This window comes from Struthio camelus, chromosome 18 (assembly GCF_040807025.1).
Source record: "Struthio camelus isolate bStrCam1 chromosome 18, bStrCam1.hap1, whole genome shotgun sequence".
NCBI lineage: Eukaryota > Metazoa > Chordata > Aves > Struthioniformes > Struthionidae > Struthio > Struthio camelus.
Window position 1 is genome coordinate 7252377 of NC_090959.1, and position 18246 is coordinate 7270622.

General features: G+C 51.8%; 1 protein-coding gene across 6 annotated transcripts in view; it reads left to right on the top strand.

Moving 5' to 3' along the window:
- Positions 1-18246, top strand: part of PLCG1 (phospholipase C gamma 1) — a 58769-nt gene that overhangs the window by 3384 nt on the left and 37139 nt on the right. The window contains exon 1 of one of the 6 annotated variants that reach the window (XM_009671135.2): positions 12815-13002. The exons of the other annotated variants lie outside the window; for them this stretch is intronic. The gene's annotated coding sequence lies outside the window, so the exon portion shown is untranslated. Of the gene's footprint in view, positions 1-12814; positions 13003-18246 lie in introns of those variants that run through there. 6 annotated transcript variants of the gene reach the window in all.

The following is an 18246-nucleotide window of genomic DNA, read 5'->3' on the forward strand; positions in this document are numbered from 1 at the left end:
TCATTTTAGAGCTTTGACATCATTCCAGGTGGTGTCGCAAAGTTGCTGCCTCCCCGGGATCTCTGGACACACGTCTGTCGGCATTTATGATCTCTTCCAAGCCCTGTGTGGTTGCAGTAGTCCCCTGATTGTTTGCCTTCACCTTTGCCAAAAGCTACGTTTTGGTGATGGTTGGTCTTCTGATGCGTTCTGACCCTGTGCTTGAACGCAGGGAGAGCGCAGGGGAGCAGAGTCTAAGCAGCCTTGGGGGTATCTCTCACCTAGAAAGGAGCTTGCCTCCAGGAAGGCCCAACGTAGGGAAGTGGCCCCATCCCCGTGTCTTTGATATTGTAGTGACGGTGCGTTGTCAGTTCCACAGTTTTTGCCTTACAAAGGAGGTGTGTGGCCACCAGCTTCCCTGGCCACGCTGTTTGTGCTTGGAGGTAATGGGACATCTTTTATTTCAAGTTATTTGGTGAAGCGAGCAGGATCTAAGCTGGGCTCTGTAGGACGGCTTTTGGCAAGCAGTGACAAGCCCCTTGGTGCTGAGTAGTGTCTCGCTCTCTTAAACGGCAGTGCCTAGGCTGAGATTGGACTGGAGAGATGCTGGCTGTGGAATAGGTGGTGTATTTGGAGGTGGGTGCCTCCACCAAACACCCTGTCTAGGGCTGGATCCCCGTGCAGATACTTCCCGTGCACACCAGTCAGCCTTGTCATCCTCCTGGCCCCTCTGGGGGGGCATTGAGGCTGTGCTACGTGGGTGCTGCGAAGGGGGGGGAATCCTTGCCCGTGTCACAGCCCTCTCTCTCGGTAGCCTTGCGCGGTGACCCTCTGTAGTGCTTTGTGCGTGTTGCATAAAGAGTGACCTTGTGCGATAGGCAGTGTTAATTGTCAGCATGTGCGCCCCCCTCCCCTCCCCGGCGCGAGCGGCTCTGGCTCGGCAGCAGGCAGGACGGGGCTCCAGCCAGCTGGGCTCTGCGATGAAGAATCTCTTCTGTTTGAAAGGGCCCATCTCCCCGCCAGCTCCCGCTCTTCGTTAAGCTGTTCGGTTTGCTCGAGAGCTCTGCGGCTCTCCATGTTCGGAATCGGCTGATGAACTGGGAGGAGAGCGCAAACTTTTGCATGCAGGAAGCCTTTTGCTTTGAGAAAAGCAGTACCCTCCTTCTCCCCCGCTCTTTTTGCATATAACCTCAGTTTTGAAACGCAGTAGTGGTTTGTTCAAGAAAGTCGTTTTTCAATTAATATGTTTTATCCCAAACGGTTTCAGCCGACTCTAATTATCAACACATTGCTTTCTTCCTAATCTACTCTACAGAAGGGCCTGGCTGTTACCATGGGAAGAGCTCTAATAATTTTCTATTCTTTTTGTTAATCACCCAGAGCAAAGTAGAGCTAATCCCTTGAGTCAGCTGTCTTCTATGTATTTTTTTTTAAACTTCCTGTGTTATGTAATTCTTTTCTAATGTAAAAGGGTCCAGCATTCATAACTCCACATGCTGGGGAGTTATAGGCCAGTTTCTAATTGATCTGTTTTCCTTGAGACACGTCAGAAAATTCAGAGAGTTTGCTCAGAGAGCGAGCTGAAAATTTGGAGCAGATGTTTGTTTTATAGGGAGGAAGGGGGGGGGGGGAAAACACCTAAAAAAAAAAAAAACTGGTTGCATTCTTGCTTTCAGTGAAATGAGCTCAGTTCTGTGGAGGTGGAAAAAAGCCATTGCTCTGAGTCCAGACTTGTATAAAAGAAATGGCAGGAATTGTAAAATATTAATACAAAATGACTTTGAAAGGCATCTCCTACTCGCCTCATCCTTTTCAACTACCTACCCTTTTCTTTAATCCACCGAGCAGAGCATTTTTTTTTGAGACTATCTGAATAAATGTAGGATTTGGAACGCTTACTTGAAAAACAAGCAGGCCAGAAATGGTCCTCAAGAGTAAACAAGCTTCCCAATCAGGTCTTTGTGGTAAAAATTGGGCAAACTTAGCTGTGGGGCAGCAGGAGTCCTTGACCCCAGATAGGCAGCAGGTCTGGGTTGCTCCCGCAACACGTGGCCCCTTTGTAGGTAGGTGTTGCCCCTTTGTAGGTAGGCGGCGTTGGAGAGGAGGTCACTTCTCCCGCTGTTTCGCAGCATGTGACCCTCAGGTCCCTGAGTTAGGGGTGGGTGAAGAAGTTGTGTGTGCGGGAAGCTGGAAGCTTGACTTGTTATTGTCAGGAATGGTTAAAGCTGAAGGTTCGCTTGCTGAAGGTCTGTCATGTGTCTTGGGAGCTTTGTTAGTGGTAAATGAAGGCTTGAGCACTGTTTTTGTATCTTTACCAAACAGCTCTCTTTCCCTTCCTGCTTACTAGGGTATTTATGTTAAACTGGGGAAAGCCAAAAAGTTCTAGCCCACCTTCACCTCTGAGCTGAAGCAGTCTCTTTCCCTTGCCTTTCATTCCTTTGTCATCTCCCTTCTCGGTAGAGCTTCCAGGAGAAGCAAGTCAGAGTACCCGTACGTACACAGTGGAGAGACACGCCACAAAATACCACCTCCCTTGTCATCTTTATGATCTTCCCTGGCAACGTAAAGAGCATTGGAAAGATGGCAGGTCGAGAGACCAGCAACTGCTGTGTAGCTGCACCCATGTTGTCTGTCTGTCTAGTTCCCTCATTGGCCAGTCAGCCACGTGGAAGGTACCAGTTTGTGGATTTTAAGCCCACTAATTAGAAGATGCTGGAGAGGTTTTATGTAGTGTTGAACTGAATTCTTCTTACCTGCACTGAGGGCCTGAACGCTGCTGATTTTTTTCAGGTGCCAAGGCAGATATGACCTGGCCTTCTCTCAGTCTGCCACAAAAGTAGGCAGCTGTGCTGGTTGGATATCTGAACATGATGAGAAAGACCGTCTATATGAGCTGGCTCTGAACATCTGGCTTTGCAGAGGAGTACCTCATGTGCTTGATATCATCATCTCCCATCTCAAGGGTGCTTTTGTCACAAGGTTTTTTGCATGATTTTTAACATGTCCTGTCTCTACATTGGGCCAGCAGTCATCCAACCCATCTGCAACCTCTTTGCTGCTCTTTGTGTTAGCTTCCTTGTCTGCACAGCGGGGGTAGTCATTCTTATCAGTGCCAGCGAAGCCTTTGCTCAGCTTTGTTATCTAATCGCTATGATGTGCACTGTGAACATCCAGAAGACGTACGGACTGTTAGTGATACTCCTTGCCTGTCCCTCAGCGCCTGGTAAGAGCAGGCGTGTGACCTTCTGCATATCTCGCAGATTGCAGATAGAAGAAATTTGCCTGAGGTCTCGGCAGGAGCCTGTGAGGGAGTCGGTGCTGAAGTCCTTGTCCCCAAGCATTACATATGGTAGAACTGGCTTGACCACCGAGTTGCCTTGGGGATGCTGCCTTCATTTAATTTCTGTGGTTGTGAGAACTCGGGCACTGCATTTTGGCTGAGACCTTCCCTTCTGAAGTGCTCTGGGTCTGTCTTGTCCCCTGTGAAGTGACCTAGGGGACATTGCTGCAACACAATGTGCAGTCTTGGAGAGAACGTGGATGGGGTCACATTCCTTCGGAGCTGTCAGTGCTTGGGCTCCTTTTTTGGGTGAAGCCGTAAATGTTTCACTGCTGCAAAATGAAACGAATGACTCATCTCCTCCGCTCTGCCTGTGTGGGATGACTGTGGTCCCCCATGGCTGTGCTGCCTTCTGCTGGGGGCACATGCCTCTGGGCATGCTGGCAGGATGCAAATGGGTTGTTATGGGAAGGAGCTGCACCTGGGAGGAGATGGTAGCCTCACGGCCATGTTCCACTGTGATCCTGCTGCCAGAGTGGACATCTTCTGCCTGGGATGTAAAACTTGAGTGGCTAAGAGTTATTTGAGATGTGCAGTGGAGCAGGAATTGCTGTGGTCCCATTTGAGGCCAGTCCGTGATGTTCTGCTTCCCTGCCAGGCCACTGGATGTGCCTCTGGAAACTGTGTTCTGTTCCCTGCATGTTTTTCTCGTCCTCGGTGTGAGATGGCAGTGTGCCAAGCTGCCACAACTTCAGAGCTCCACAACACTTCTAATGTAGCAGGAGCTCCCTAAGTACAAGCACCCAGTTGTGCTATATTTATGCAGTAACGTAGCTCTGGTGTACCACGACACATTAGATGAAGGGGCCGACAGCAACAGTCTCTGCTTAGTGACAGGTCAACCAAAAACGATGCTGGCAGCTGAGGTTAGGAGGTGCGTGAAAAGGTTTACTGGAGTCCGGTGGACTGGCTACGGCTGGCGTGTGCTTGTTGTGGTGCGTTTCCATTTCTGAACAATTATAGGTTTTTAAAAGACCTGGTGTAAAACGCATAATGAAAGTTAGTGTCGGGGAGTCCAGGAAGAGCTTGCAGCATGTGGCGAGGAGATGCAGGGCTTTGATCGCAAAAGCATGTGGCTCTGAGTTTAACCTATCAACTGAACCTTATTATATAATAAAAGGGAATGTCTGAAATCAGTGGAGAGGTTTTTTCCAGTGTGCCCTGTGATTTAAGGGCAGTGGAAATTGGTGGGACTTCAAAGTCCTTGCAATGCTTTTGAAAAGTTACTCCCCCGTACACACACACATGCACACACACTTTCCCCTTGGCCAGACGAGCTTGAAGAGCTGATGGTAGAGGCTGGTGCCAAAGGAGAACAACTGGAAGGATATCTGCCTCGGACAGGGTGAAAGAAGCAGATGTCAGAGAAAGGTTTGTGTGTTTAACAGATACTTGCACTGATGTGGAGAAGATGATTTGGTATCTGACAGTCAGGGGTGCTCTCAGAAACCTGCGACTGTCTAAGCAAACATACCGGCGAGTCTTGTTGGCTCATGTCCTTGTTTGCGGTTCGTTACCGCTGCTTTGCTTGTTCTAGTATCGCATATAAGGTCAGCTTAATATCTAGCACATCCTCTGTGTAGTGACTGTATCCTGCCTTGCCTGGGGGTGGGTTTGATGATCTCATAGGTCTTCCTCTGCTCCGACTTCCCTGGTCATCTGTTCCATTGAACAAGCTTTCTGTAGCTGAGGTGTTACGTCAAGCAGAAGTGGGAATGTTTCTCCCCAGAGCAGGCAGGCTGGGGCTCTCAGGAAGGGGATGCAGGGACAACGGCTGCTCCCAAAGAGACTCTGTAGTGCTAGGGAAAGTTTTCCTTTGGCGCTTTAGTTTGTGAGGACTCCTGCATTGCACAAAGAACTATTTTTCATGGGAAATGTCAGCATTTTTTAAGATTTTGAAATTGATTCAAGTTAGAAACTTCCTAGTCTCTGAAAGCTTTCTGTGCCTCTGCAGACTTCTCTTTTTTTCCTTCCTCCTCTCTCCCCCCTGGCCCCCATGGCAATTCCAAGTGACAGGTGGAGTATCTGCTCCTGCAGGATGGCCCTTGCCTGCGCTGGCTGTGTAACTCTTCTCCCTCCTTTACCAGCCCTCCTGATCTCTGGGCACCATGCTACATCTCCTGGACACCCTGATGCATCAAACGGTGGGAGGACACATGACTGGGGATCCCCATGCATCTGCCATTGCATGCATCTCAGAGCCTGCCAGTCTCTGAAGACCTTGACGTGTTTCCATCTTTGGCAGTGAGCAGTCAGCTTACCCAGTGGGCAGATGTGCTGTGTGAGACCACGCTGGAAGCAGTGGGAGGGCTAAAGACTACTCTTTCCACCAGTGCGGTGTGGACGTGGAGCTAAGGCTGGGCTAAGGGCCGGCAGTGCAGCTTGGGATCCTGCTGGTTGCAGGGCTTAGGGTGCTCTGGAGCCCTCTCTTAGCTGTTATATAGCTGCAACCTCTGTTGGCGTTGCCTGGAGCCGGGGTGAATGTAAGTCAGCTTGTGGTGTGAAATGGAGCTGCTAGTAGATAGGCTTTGTCTGCCCCCCAAAAGAAAAGGGACAAGAGCTAGAGTCTCTAATGGAAGTTGACAGCATGAAATCTGTAGAAATCAGCAGAGCTTCATAGAGCTGACAGCGCATACGCTAAAAGTCTCACCGAAAACTGTGATTTTTAAATTGCTTTCCAGCTCCATCTCTGCTAAATGTGTGGTTGGGTGGCTTTTCAGTTAGATTTGGAGTTGGGAATTGTGAGTTCAGCTGGATGGAGAGTCACGTAAAACTTTCCAGTGACGGAGGAGGACCTCTCTCTTTTTCTCTCTCTTTCTTCTGCAGTTCTTACCTTTTGTTTGCAAAAATTTATTGTGGTTCTGAGGTTTCAGTCAATAATTTCCTCTCGTGCTGGTCAATATGGTGCCCAGAAGTGTGCCTGGCATTCTGCGGGCAAACAAACCCACATTGTTGCTTTAAAAACTTTCCAGATGCAATATAGCAAGGGAGTTTGCATAAGCTGAATGCTGTTACAAATGCGCTTAACTTTCTTTTTCTTGGAATGTGACTTTGCTTTTGGTCCTGACACGTGAAATCCTCACTGAGTCCTGAACTCTGCTGCCTCTTGTTTTCCCTGCTCAGCCTATCTGCTCCCCCAGGCCTTTACCTCCTACTCCGCGTGGGTGATGTACAGCTGCTGCTTTCCCGCACAGGCATGTCAGACCTGTAGTCACGTCTCCGTTGCTGCCGGCCGGCCCATGGCTCTTAGGCGAGATGCACACCGGGTGAATAGTTCTGCAGGGTTGAGGTTGCCTTCAGTCACTTCAAGACCTTGCCCTCCAACTACCCAACCTGTCACCTGGGGGTCAGGAGCCAGATATGCTGTTTCTCCTCGTTGCTGGCTGCAACGGCTGCATGTCTCTGGGACAGTGCAGCCCATGGCGTGGAGCAGCAGATGGGGACATCAGTGCGTGGACACGTGCACAGCCAGAGGGAGAGGGCAAAATGGACATGGACATGCATGGTCCGAGCAGAGCTTCACCAGAGCAGGAGGGTGTAGGAGGGCTGTCCTATCCGTGGCATCTCTGTGCAACCTTTGCTGCAGCCTGGTAACATGCAGAGTTGTTGTGGCCGCTGGGCTCTCTCCCAGCACCCTGCAGCTGCATGCGGACCTGTCTTGCTGCTCTATCTGTGAGCGGCAGGCCCTGTCCCAGCTCAGCAGTGACCGGCCCCCGTCGCTGTTGATGGTGCCCCGAGTTGTGCCTTGTTTGTCTCCTACTGGGGCCTGTGCTGAGAAGGTGAGATGGATGGTTTCCATCTGTGATAAAGTTTCAGCTGTGTCTGGGTCACAGTGGCACGATCAGAGCTGGGGTTCCCAGAGGGTGGAATGAGCATCCTGTTTTTTCCCTTGGTGTTTCATGTGAGCCTCTATCCATGCTAGGGCTGGACTAGTCAGGGTTAAAAATCATTCTTGCTGTGAGGGAGATCTCCCACCTTCCTGGATCTTACCCCATTAGGTGACTGTAGGGAGGAAATATGCCGTTTTTGCTTTATAGAGCTGCTCCCTCTGCTTCTAACTTGCCTCCCCCAGCCCAGGGCTGTGGTCATCTGGGCTGATTTCAGATGACATGACACTGGCAGCTTGGGTTTCCATGCCAGGGCAAGTGGTTTCTCTGCATTCCTTGTCCCTGAGAAGATTTCATGAGCGCTCTCGTGCTGGAGAGACATCAAGGAAGGCTGTCATGGCAGGCTGCTCCCCACGGGGACACGGAGTAGAGCAGCTGCTTGAGAGACTTTTTCCTGTTTACTTGCTCCAAGAAGTGCTGGGTAATGTGGCGATTAAAAGATATCCCTCCTGTGTGTGCTCGTATTGTTCTTCCTCCCTCCTCTTGGTGCTTTTTCTGGGGTCACACTGTTAGTACGTTAACTTCTCAGTGTCTCAGAGAATCTTAAAAATCGCGCAGGTGACTTGGTCGCTTCTTTGCAGTGTGCGTGGCTTTATTTCTCTTTTCCCCCTCTGCTCTCTAGCTGTGGGAACTGCCCTCCTGGCTTTATTGCTCTCTCTCTGACCTAACTTCTGCTTTCCCCAAATCACCTGGCGACCGCTCTGCCTGTGCAATTTCCCATCCACAAGCCAGGTGAGATAACAGGGTTGGTGTGGGAGTGCAGGGTGTCTAAGAGGACTTTAGCCCCCTCGGCACCCCGCCCTGTGAATCTGTGCCCCGTAAATCTGCTGTGCAGCTGACGGAGGAGTGGGGCAGGAGCAGGGGCTGGTTCTGCTTGTTGAGCGTTTGGGCACTGCCTAACACCAGGTTCTTCCTGAGTGCAAGCTCAGGGCAGGCTTCACTTATTTCCAGGCCATATCAATCAAAAGCAGATAGTCTGCCGCCCCATCGCTTCCTGAGCTATTGTATGCAGGTGCATCTGCTCTCCTGTTAGGGCTTAGCCCAGCATCTGTAGTGCAGGCATTGCTTGTCCCCTCTGCACCACCAGCTCCCCTGGCTGGGGGTCCATGGGTGCTTCCCCCTTTCCTTCAAGCTCACCATCCTTGGCCTGTCAGTCCTTGACTACCTCTGTTGTGGGAGAAGGGTTTGGACAAGAAACTGCTGGTGGTTAGGGATGGTGGTAGGCCCTGAGCAGTGGCGTTGTCAGGGATTCCTGCAAAGGGCACAGGGAAGTTGGTCGTGCTCAGCCCGGGGGGCAGGAGTGGTCGCAGTGGCAGCCAAAGCAGAGGTCTGCAGTTCCTCTTACAGCTGATGTGGGGTGGTGGTCCACAGCGCCTAAGGAAAACCCCCACTGGGGAGACTCTCGGTGAGAGCAGTCTAGGCAGGAGGCAGGTGCCAGGGTTTTGCTCCTGGCCCCGGCTGCCATCTGGACCCCAAGGGGAGCTGCTGCTCAAAACCCTTATCAACCTCCAAGGGTTGTCCTGGGTCCCAGAGAAGACCCTGAATAGTGATGTGCTCCCTAAGCTTTCTGTACAGCCAGGAGTTCACCCTGCCTCTGGGTACCGCTTAGCTGAGTCCCAGCAAAGCATCAGAACGTCTCTTCTCTGATGAGAGCATCAGCATCCTCTCTTTTCTCCCCAGTGCCTTATGTGTCATTTAATGCCTTGCAGGAGGCTGCTTGAACTAGAGGTCTCACCTTTCATTGGGTTATGGTCTCTGTAGTCACCTATAGCTCAGGTGCTGGAGTGTGTTACAAAAAGGCTTAGAGACAGGGGCAAGCAACTTTAGAGCCTTTGCACACCAGATTTGGTGCTAACCATGGAGCAGGTTGGTGCCGAAGCAGGAGGAGGTCTCTGGTTCAGAGACCAAGTAAATCCCAGGTCAGGTCATTAAGACAGAAGCAACACAAGGAGTAGAGGAGTCTGGCTGTGAGCATGCCAGCAGTCACCAAGAGTTCCTGTTTCTCCCATGTAACCTCAAGATAACAAGTCTGGTGTCTCCTGCTAGGGCTGTGCGTGGGTTGCTAGTATCTGCTCAGGCCTTGAAGATCTTCAGCCGGAAGGTGCTATAATGAGATGTCATCATGACTGACTGTCAATCATGCTATTGCTTTAGAGATAGAGAGTTAAGCCAGCATGTTTTCAGGTCCCAGCATGGTTAGTGCAGGTGGAGTAAAATCGGTGGAAAGGGAAGAAGAGAGTCATTGTCTCTGGTTTTCATTTGCCTTGGGACAGGAGCGTGCGCCTACCTCCAAGTGGTTTGCCTTCAAGATAAACCACTTGGGTAGCTCTTCCTTTTTCTCTGGCCCCCATGATGTGGCAGGCAGGAGGGAGCTGTACTGAGAGACAAGGAACAGTCGTGTCACTCAGCTGTGGCATCCAACCCAGCTGGCTGCATTAGGCTTCCTGTGGAGACGGTGCTGCTCATTGGAGTCCCTTCTGCGGGTGTGGCAGGCAGGGAAATGCAGGGGAGGGCATGCATCTGGAAATCAGATCTGTGCTTTAGTGACTGCTCTGGCCTTGCTGTCTGAAAACAGCTTTGGAGTCAGGCATGGTGGGGGAAGAGGTCAGGCTGTTGTCGTGACCTGAAGTGACTCAGCAACAGATGGTATCTTTATCCTATTCTTTTCTTCTGAACTTTACCCTGGCAATAAAGAGCTCAGGGGCTTGTAGTGACAGAAATAAGCCATCTCCTTGCTACCCAATGAATGTCTTGACTAACAAACATCTCTGCTGTCCAACCGCTATCAGAGAAGCCTGACTGTGTGGACTAGCGGGATGGGTGAAGACAGAGTTGTGTCATCTGAACATCGCTGGTATTTGCTGAGAACGTGACAAACCTTTTCCGCCCTTCAGCTTTTGCTTCTTTCCTCTCTGCAATCCTTCCTAGGGATGGTGCAGTGTGTCTCTTCTCCATTTGCCTTTGGTGACTCGCCATGCCTCTCCCTGGGCCTGGAGGAGTCAAGAACGCACGTAGGTTGAATGCAAAAATCCCCCAGCGACTCTAGCAAGAGCTTGCTGCTGCTAGACACGCCACGGCTTCTTCGCCGGCCCTGCCAGTTCCTGTCTGTCATGCTATGAGCTTTTCCTTTGGGTGCTCAGGACATTGCTGGCTTCTGCTCTTGGTCCATCGTCTTCCCTTCCCAGACAGTGCAGAGAGCTGTGATGGCAGTGGGCAGGGGTCCTCTAGCTGGCTGTTAATGGAAGGCCTGTGGAGACCTGTGTGTTTGCCAGCTCTCCCCCTTAGCTCCAGCACTGCAGGGGCAGTAGCAAGAAGTGCCCCCTGCCAGGCCTTTTCTATCAGAGAAACCTGTCCATGGAGTCTGGCCTGGTGAGGAAGTTTTCCTTCGCTTCTCATCCCTCTGCTGCCTGCTCCCAGCCCCCTCTGTGCAGAGACGCGGTGCTGTGTCGGACGCCTCTCATCGATCCATCCGCGTCCTCTGTGATACCTCTCAGATCTTATTACCACTGCACATCCGCCCTGGAGGGAGAGCGCGAGACATGGGCTGGAGGAGCCATGCTCTCAAATCTTCCCCCTCCTCCCATCGCTGTTATGTTCCTGTTAGGTGATTATGTTTCTAGCTGAGGCAGGGCGGAAGAGGATGGAGCCCTTGATGCCGTGCAGGGAGAAGGTCACCTTGGGCACAGCATGCAGAGCCACCCCTAGACGGACCATTCATCTATTGCTGAGCTTCCTGTTTCCATTTGAGTCAATGGAAGCTTTTGCCTCTCAAGCGGACTAGGCTGACAGCTGGAGGTGGCTCTGCTGGCTGCCACTCTCGGGGTTTGATCTGGGGACGGGGCACAGATTTCTCTAGAGCAGCATCCCTGTAGGCAATGCCTTGGTCGCCCTACCTAGAAGTGTGTGAGGTTGGAGTCAGTGTGGTTGTGTCTGGGATGGAAGCATGCTCCCTGGTCCTGCATGGTGAAGGTAGGAGGAGTGCAAGGCTTTCACGGGTGCCAGCCTTGTGTGTTCTGGGTAGTGGGCATGGCTGGCATTTTGAATGCCTAGCTTTTGATTCAGCACAATCCAGAAATCCCAGTACAAAATCCCATGACTTTACCCAGACAAAATTTCCATGGAGAGCAAGAGGAACCCTGAAGCTTCCCAGGAAGTGCGCTGCCATGGCCCCTGCACGGTGTGTTTACCATCTAGTTATTTGTCTCCTGGAGCTCTTTGCCACTGCCCTCATAGGGGGAAGCAGTGACGTGTCGTTCCCTTCCCCGGGATAGCTGAAGTGCAGCAAGGAGGAAGTTCATGTTTCCCAGACCCAAGAGCTGAGCTGGGTGAATTCTGCATCATAAATTGTGACCCTGCTTTTGTATTTTGTAGAATAGTCATGCTGCCTGGGCTCATCCCTCCTAACAGTGGCAGTCCTCAAGTTGGGTGCCTGCAATCTGCTGGTGTCGTAAGTGAAAATTCAAGACAGATAAAACACCACCTCTGAGAGAGACCCCAAACTGCAAAGTGTTGGATGATAGGAAAGTATTCAGAGGGAGGTGTCACATAGGCTTGCTCTGTTCTTAGCTCTTACCTGACTGTGCCCTGCTGACCACCGCAGAGACAAGGTATTGGACTAGATGGGCCGTCTCCAATAATCATTGAGGATGTGTATCCTGGGATGTTTCTTCCCACCTACCTCCTACACTTATGCAAGGCCTTGTACACTTCTACAAGGGCTGGAACGAAGTGCCCATTTGTCCTTGGGCTGTGGTGGGAGCCCTAATGCAAGCCCAGCTTGCATTAGACACTGAATTTCCACTGACATGGGGGAAAGCTTGAGGGACAGTGGGAGAGGCAGCAGGAGCACGGCATCCCATAGGGAAAGCTCATCTGCTCGGGGAGGAGAACCTGGCTGAGGGACCTGGGCAGCGCTTACCTTTTGCATGCAGCCAACTCCCCCTGTAACACCTGCAAGCGCTCTGGCTGAATGCCCTGGTGGCAGCAAAGTGTCCGAGGAGAGCATCGGGGAGAATGGAAGGACAGTCCCTGGCAAGGGTGCGTGGAGGTATTCCCTGCAATAACTCAGTTAAACTGCCAGTCCAGTTGGCAAGCAGCCAGCATTGGGGACAGGATGCATTGGTGAATCTCTCCTACCTCCATTCCTCCCAGGCCTCTCTGCCTGTTTGCTGTGGGCTGCAGCCCAGGGCTCCGGTGTGCCATCAGTGCCCTAGTGCCTCCCAGAGGCAGGTGAACGCTACACCACCCTGGGCAGGACCTGGGTCCCGGAGGCAGGGGGGCTCACGAGACATGGGAGCATTTGGGGATTGCAGGTCTGGGACCTCTGGCTCTTAATCAGAGGCATGGGCTGTGACTACAACAAGGGGCTGAGGCCAGGAGCAGGGATCCTGCATCTGCTCATTTGCTTTATTTGCTCATGTGGGCTCTATCTGTTTTTTTTTTTAAGACAAGGATGTTAGACCATATTCTTTCTCTTGGGATATTGTGCATGTGTAATATTGTGCACGATGTTGGAGTTTGCAGCAGAGTGCTCTGGGCTGGTGCAAGCCTCCATGAGATGCTCTCCTGTTCCCATAGCTCCTGAGGTGCAACGGCGGCGGCTGCAGCAGCAGCAAGGGGAAGGATTTTTTGCCCAAAGTCATGTAGCTTCTTGGGAATAGAGACATGCCCTGATGTGAGACCCACTGCCCTCCCACCTCAACTGTGCTGCGGCCAAGTGATGGAGACAGGCACAGCTGGGGCTGTATGTCTCCTCAGCAGAGGCAGCTCGGCTGGCACGGCGCTCGCTCAGGCCAGGTGAGTCTGGGTATGACGTTATCTTTCGGATGCTGACACCAGCACAGTGGAAACTGCCAGCTTTTACATCTCCCATCTTTGCTGGCCGACAGGCAGAGATTGTGAGATAGCAACATCCTGCTTCATTCACTGGGGGATCCGATTTGGTTTTTTAACTCATAATTTCTTGTAGCTGTGAGTAAGCTGAAGGGCTGTAGGCAGTGGGCAGCCTGCAGCTACCTCTGCTTCCAGCATCAGGAGGATGTTCAGGAATTCTTGGCAGTCACCTGTGTGTGGCCAAAGCCGGTCATGTCAATAGAGCAGCAAAATACGGGACTGTCCAGGAAGAGATCTGAGTTGTCCTGCAGAAGTAGGCTAACATCTGAGTATTAGCTCAGCCTGTAACTCCCATGTGACATGGGAAGGCTAGCAGGAGGGGAGATGGCAGTCCTTGGGGTCCCGCTCCTTCTTCTCAGACCCATGGGGCCATAGGGCTGAGCACTCCTGGTAATCTCCCTGTACATCTCCTGCAGCTTCCTTCGCCTTTGATAATGATTTGTTGGGTGGAGGGAGCCGGGGAGGGAGAAACTGGAGCGTGGAAGCCACAAGGCATGTGACGCGGAGGTGAAGCCGAGGCAGCTGCAGCTCGAGACGAGGGCAGGAAATGCTTGTGCCCGCAAAGAAGCCGTGTGAAGCAGCTGGTTTGCTAGGGAGCGCAACCCGCACGGCCTGCCCGAGCCGCTCGGTGCACAGCTGGTGCGAACTGCACTCACCAGGTGCTGGCGAGAGGCGCTGGTTCCCAGCGACGGCGTTGCAGCTACAGGGACGTCTGCCGCTCCTGGAAAGCTCCCTGTCAAATCCTTCTGCCCTTTGCTGATGGACAATGATTGTTCAGGCATGATCCAGGATCTGAGTCTGGATCTGGGCTATTCCCAGTCATCCTGGCAAATTGGGAGCTCCTTGTTGTCCTGTCTCTATTTTTGATCTATTTTATTTTTGATCAATTTTTTTCCCCTCCCACTACTAGTCACCTCACAGCAAAACACAGTGGCTTAGAGCAAATGTTGCTGTTGGCCGATGCGCTGTGCTGCCAAGCAGGTGGTGCATGACAGACCTACCTGTGTGCATGGGCTGTGCTACTGTGGTTCCCCATGATGGGGTGTGAGGATGGGGTTACCTTCATCGCAGGCCCACGAGGGACAGGCGTCCCGATTGCACCCCTTTCCTCTCAAAACTGGGAAGCAGGGGAGATGGAGCATCTTGCTAGAACAATCTGAGATGCAACTGCACCAAGTCTGCAGGAGAAAGTACCCTCACTTCTGTCTCCTGCTGAGCAGGAGGAGGTTCCTGCAGGTTGGAGCACCAAGGGCAGCAGAGTGCAGTGGGCCCCTTGAGCGCCCGGATCGCTGTGTCCCTCCGTGGGGACAGCAGTGGAGGTGAGAGTGCTTTCTACAAGGTTTTGGGGTGCCTCACTGAAATGGCAGCATGTCCACTTTTAGTGCATAGAAGGACAAGGGTGTAGGGAGCTGCTCTTTTGTGTTTATGTTGGCCTCGATTGATTACTCTGTCAGGCCTCCTGCCCTCTGAAGAAGCGGTAAGGTCAAATTAGAGGCCTCAGCCGGTTTATTGTTGTGCTGTCTGGATAAGCCATCTGTTAACGACACTTCAGAAACCTGATAGCTAGTGCCCAGAAATGCTGATGGCAGGCGCAGCAGTAAGTGTGGCCAGGAAGAGGATGTAGTAACGCCATCACTTGATGTCTTTGTGCACAGACATATTTAATTCACCATTATGCTGTCTACTTCAAACTAATCTATTCGAGAAAGCTTGTGGAGTTGAGAGGTTGAGCTATTGTCACTCTGAAAACCTGTATTAATGAGAGATGCATGGTTCTTCCCAATAAAATATGACTGTTTTTAATAATTTAGGGTTACTTTTTGGTTTCTTTTAGATGAGCTATATATGCTGTAGGGCCCAATTTGTGTTCATTATGGGTGTAGCATGCGTTTCATTAAGAGCGGTCTTAACTTCAGTCCAGCCAAATTCAAGCTCGAATAATTACCGTCCACCTGATGCCTTCATCATCACTGCTACAATGATGTAGTGTTTGGCGCGCTAGATGTGCTGCTGGGAGAGTGTTTCTGTGTTGCGAAGTGCCTGCCACCCAGGAGGTGGCTGCGTTTCAATGGAGATGGGTTTACACATGGACAGAAAGCAGGCTTGCGAGCCCATGCAGAGCTCTGCAGATGGAAGGGGCTTTATAAATGCTGAAGGGCACGGTACATGGCTCCAGACTGCAAGGTGCTGAAGACTCTGGCCTCAGTCCAGCAAAGCACTTAGTGCATGCTTGACCGTTCCCTTGAAATCGCATGGGATTTTTGTTTTTCTTAGTGGTATTCAGTTGCAGTTGGCAAATCAGAATTGTCCTAGCTTACCGGGTACAGAGCCAAGTGTATGCAGAGAGCAAGCCTAGCTGAAAATCCCTCTGGGAGGCCAAGCCCGCCCTGGGCTCAGCAGGTGTCTGGTGAGCTGTGTGTTGGCCGAGTGGTCCTGAAATCCCTTCGCCAACTGGTAAACTCATGCGTAACGAAGGCAATCTGAAATCCTTCTTTAAACTTCTGCGATTTTAAATAGCTAGTGCTGGCCTGAATATCAGATTCAGTGGGCTTCTATTGAAATACTAAGAGGGAAATACCACCACTTTATTCTCCTTGTTCTTGCGGAATAGGTTTATCTTATTTCTATTCCCCTGCATGTAAAAGTCATGTCTTTTTTTCCCTTTCTTGCTTGTCCTTCTTTCTCTGGGGGCCTGACCTTCCAGTGCCTGCTTTGGAAAGATCACGCAGGTGGTGTTCAGTGGAATCTACAATGTTAAATATCATGAAGAGGTTTTTTTTTTTAATTTTGTTTTGGTTTTTTTTTTTTAAATCAGAGTGAATAATTTGCTGCCCCAGGGCAGGATCAGGCTCTCTCAGCCAGCTGGGGTCAAGCTGTAATATGAGCGAGTATGTAGCCACCACCAGTGCACTGTTTGTCCCCATACACACGCATTGCACTGAGCAATGTTAGTGGAAGTGGTGGGAGGCTGTCCTTGATAAATCTATTTTGGAAGGTAATTGGGCTAAACTCCCTTTTTATCAGCCTTTTTTTTTGTTTAATCAGTCCAACATCTTTCCAAAAATCCTTTGGAGATGGGAATTTTGCAACCCTTGGCAGTCTGTTTCAGGATGTCCTTATCCTTGAACATTACAACACCCTATCCATCAGTGGTTAAGCGAGGCTTGGATGAGGTTTCAGTTTTCAGTCACTTTAAGGGTGGATCTGGTTTTCATGTAACCAGAGGGTAATTTGGTTTCTTCCCTAAGTGAGGGTGGGGGTGGATGTAGGGCCAGCTTTTTCTTTCTGATGCAACCTGCTCTTGCTGGAGGAAAGGCTCTGTGCCCAGAAACGTGACCATGACCTTTTATAGGGTGATGGAGGAGAGTGGATTTGCAGACAGCGTGGGGTTTTGGGTATGTTATGGCAGCATTTATCTGACCCAGCAAAGCCAGGCAATTTGGAGGCTGGTGTCATCTTAATGCAAAGACAGGACATGGCTGGTGGGATCTCTCTGTACGGATGGAGCAGTGAGCGTGCGGGCTTGAGAAGGTCCTCAAGCTGGAGAGGTTCAGCTCCTCGCAGGAGCGCTGTCCACCTAGCCCCTCTGCTCACCTGCTCCCCGAGCTCAAGCCCTCGCTGCTTCTGCCGTGCTCATCCAACGAGCTAGGTGGTCTTTCGTGCACCCTCTGGCTGGTCCAGGGCCCAGGCAGAGGGGCTCTGAGTGATTTTCCTACAGTCTCTTGGGAAGCCTGCTCTGAAGTCGAATCCCACAGGATTTAGGCGGGTGCCCAAGTCACACAGCGCCTTCCTGCTGGCCATCCCGCTGCAGTTTCATGGATGCTTGGGCAGGCTAAGTTCAGAGGACCAAAAGGTTCCTCGTGGCCGCGAGGCAGGAGGAGGTGACCAGGTGAAGGAGAAACCTGTCTACCAGCCCAATTGAAGGCAGGGGCCTGCCCTGATGCACCTTCCAGGAGAAGGCAGCGCCCAGGTGGCCAAGGGCAGCAATGTGGGCGAGTATGGTGCAATGCTCTGGCCTTTTGCCATCCTCCGAGGAGTGCCGCGCGAAGGCAAGGCGTGCCACAGAGAGGTGTTCGCCTGTGCAGCTGCATGCAGCCTGCTGCATACTAGGTCCAGGCCTTTCCCCAGGGTGGAGGCAAGGTCGAGAGGCTGCAAGGCTTGGGCTGTTAAGGACACAACCTGTTTGGAAAGCCATGGCACAGCTCAGGGTGCAACATGACACCGCATGAGCAGAAGCTGAGAGCATTGCCAGCTGCAGGTGAGGCTCAGGCTGGATGGGTTTTACTACCAAGTCCTCCCTCCTCCTGCCTCTGTCCATGCGAGTGGGGACCACTTTCTGCCTTCTGCAGTGACTGTGAAGAGATGTGGTTTTCCCCAGTGACAAGTTGCTTATCTTTAGAGGGTTCAGCCTAGCCTATCTGGCACTTGTTTCTCTGCCCTGAGGCGTATATGTCCTGCAGTTCTGTAGGACATGATGCTCCATGACCCCACCAGGTGGTCTCTCCCCTGCGCCTTGGAGGTCTTTCGCCACTTCCCTGCACTGGAGCTTCACTCTCTGTCAGTCCTTCTTGGTGCCTGGCCTCCTCCTTGGCTGCACAAGAGGGAAGAGCAAAGCAGGCCACCAAAGGAGCCTTCTTTTGTGAGGGTCAGGTCAGCCCTCCTGTGCCCTGCAGTGTGAATGAGTTCCCAGCTCCTTGCTAGTAGAGGTGGTACATGTGGGCGTTATGATGGACCCCAAACCACCGCTCACCTGGGGGAGCTTGCTGGTGCTGAGGGCAACGGAGCTGTGGCTTGACTTTCCATTTTAAGCATGGGCTCTCCAGTTGTTCTCCCTTGCACGCATAGAGAGCCTCTGCCATGTTTTCAGCTGGCCTCCGTTTGTCTACCTTATCCTTTTGAACTTCCACTCCCTCTTCAAGGCTGGGTGCCAGTTTCCCCCACCCGCGTGCCCCAGAGGGACCAGGCTCCCCCACACAGCGCTCTCTTCCCGGGACTCTGCTCTCCCCGTGTAAATGGAGGTGCTGGCGAGCAGATCCAAGTGCGTGGGATCAGCAGCGCTTGGCACTTGCTACAGCAATCGTGGTCAGAGCAGGATGCGGGGGAAAAAAAGAAGAGGTTGCCCAAGCTTGCAAGGGCATGGAGACTGCA